The following is a 2,808-nucleotide window of genomic DNA, read 5'->3' as shown; positions in this document are numbered from 1 at the left end:
CGTAAACAACAAATTCAGCCCACCATAAAGATGTGAGCCATTCATGTTCTTTTGCAAATCCATTCAGCAACCATAAACTACAATTGCAACTCATCGAAAAGAATTGCAATGTAAACATTAATTGAAAGACCATGGAACAATAATGCATTACAAACAACGTCACCGTAATGCATTATACACGAGAAAGCCCAAATACATAAAACAATTTGAACCAATAAAATTGGGACATAGAGATGAAGAGAATGTTCTGAATTGTATCATTCAATATAGATGGAATCAAAACACTATGCTCAAGACCAAATAAGTGGTACATTGAAGCTATCCCCGATTAACATAAAACAATTTGAACCAACAAAATCGGGACATAGAGATGCGAGAATGTTCCAAATTGTATCATTCAATACAGATACTCCTTTTCCAAATCCAAATTGTATCATTCAATAGAGATGCAACAAAATCATATACATCCTTTTTTGAAGAGAATAAACATTGGTAAAACCAATAAATTGAAAGAGTGATTGTGAAAGTAGTTTTGCATAGAGGACTGCAAAGAATCTAAGCACTATGCTCAAGACCAAATAAGTGGTACATTGAAGCTATTTCCGATTACTTGACATTGTGAAAGTGTTGCACGAGTTTATTATGTTAAAAGAACAAGTTTACAACAAACATGTAAACACTTCCTTAGTAAGCCACTTTAAACTCTCAAAAACTGAAACTAACAAGATAAAAATATGACCAAAATTACTTATACGTTAACAATTGAATCATTAATATAGGTTATGGTGTGCACACCTGATATAACACTTGTAATAAGGGTTAAGCAAGTAAAAAATGGGAGTTCTATGAGACAAATGCCAAATCAAGAAAAAACCTTAAGAAAAAGGTGAAAAAGATGGTGTTAACCAGGAATAATATAACATTGTAGAGACTTCTTGACAATGATTTGAGTGGTGATCCGAATATATGTAAAAGTATACCATCAGTGATACTTCCATTAGTTGGGTATCGCAGTTGAACTTCCTTATAACATGTAAGCACTCCCTTATTACTTTTGCAAAACTCACAGATTCAAACCAATAGAAGCAGAGATATGAAGAAGAATCGAAAAAAATTCATCGATCAAAAAAACTCACGAATCCAGAGCATATCTCAAAAAAATTTACAGATCTAGAGTGTATCTCTAAAAAAACCAACAACAAACAATTGTAGATCTTATATCTTACCGGAGAGTATATGTAGAAGGGAAAAAGAACGAAATCGAGCCCTAACACCAACAGAGAGTGATGCTTTCGATCAGAGAGGGAGGAAGCGAGGGGAGAGCTTGAGAGAGATCACCAAGGGCAAAAGAAGGAATTCGAGCATTTCGAGCCCTAACGCCAACAACCAACGCCGAACGCAGCCGAGGCCCCGCGATCTGGCTAATGAAGAAAAATGGATCCACAGGACGCTGCGTTCAGAACCCCGCCGAATAAACGCGCGAAACAAATGCGTGGGCGGCGTTCTGAAAACGCCACCGCACATGTATAAGCTGCGCCAAACAGGGCCTTAGTCTCTTAGTTTTTTAATTATAGCTATGTTGTCCCACGTAATTATTGAGGGAAGTGAGACAGTTATTTCTAGAGAAATGAATATTCTGATCATGTTTAGTAAAGTTGTTTAAAACAGGACTGCGACAGTCATATATTTGATACTCTAGAAGCAAAAATTCATTTTAAAACAGAATAAAATTTCATATACACAATTCACTTAACAGTGAGAACCGGAAGTGCTAAAGAGAAAGAAAAAACTAGTAAATTTACAAAGTAATTATAATGTTATTTTTACCATGAAGATGTGTGTCTCATCCTAAACTTTCCTCCAATGACGTTATCAATTTGCGATCACTTTCGGCAGTGGAATCAACTTGACCGTCAACCCATTGGAAGAAGTCACACTATTCTACAAGCCTTCAGGGGCTTTTGTAAAATTGTCGACTGTAGTTGTGGGGCTGACGTGACCTCAGAAGGGAAGTCTATAGCCCGAAGTGGCATAGCAATATTATGGACGTCCCTGAAATTCTAGAGCTTATCTTTCCTGAAAGCAGCAAAATAGAAATCATTAGTCATTTATTTTAAGTTGTAAATTATCATAAATAAGAAGAAGAACATATCAAAACTAGCCAACACCAACTACCAGTGAAACCACACAATAATCCAAACACCCTCCGACTAACACATTAGTGACCAAGACAGAGAGCTTAGCGCCTGTGGCTCCTAGGCGCCCGAATTGTCTAGAGCAGTTTTCTGCAGTTATTTCACATGATCCCCAGAGTTGGAGGGGGTTATATGGATGTATTTAGAGATAAAGGGGAAGAGAAGAGGAGAAGGGAATAAGTCTAAGTGTTGTAGAAATCCTAAAGGAAATTCTCTGGAATTCTTAGGATTCTTTGATTATTGTATTGAGATATTGGTGAGGATTGAGAGGTGTGTGATTGTAAGGGAAGAACTCAACATTGCAAAAAGTATTTGGAGATCGTTTTTCAAGGAGTTTTCATCAATTTTGCAAGAGAAAAGCTATGCATTGTTTTTAATTTCATCTTATATTGTTTGTAAACACAAATCTAGTGCACTTGCTTTGTTTAGAAGGATGATTTGTATTGTTTCATTCATGCATTGTAAGCAGGTCCTTTTTACCTTTCTCTTGTGATGAATAAGTAGGTTGTATAGGAATAGTATAATGCTTTTAAAATTGGTTTTTACTTTTTTATGTGATGAGTATTCTTCAAGGCCTAATTTACTTTTCATTCTGGCCAAGTGCTTAGTTAAA

Source organism: Phalaenopsis equestris, unplaced genomic scaffold, assembly GCF_001263595.1.
Source record: "Phalaenopsis equestris unplaced genomic scaffold, ASM126359v1 Scaffold000902, whole genome shotgun sequence".
Classification (NCBI taxonomy): Eukaryota; Viridiplantae; Streptophyta; class Magnoliopsida; order Asparagales; family Orchidaceae; genus Phalaenopsis; species Phalaenopsis equestris.
This window is presented reverse-complemented; position numbering follows the sequence as displayed.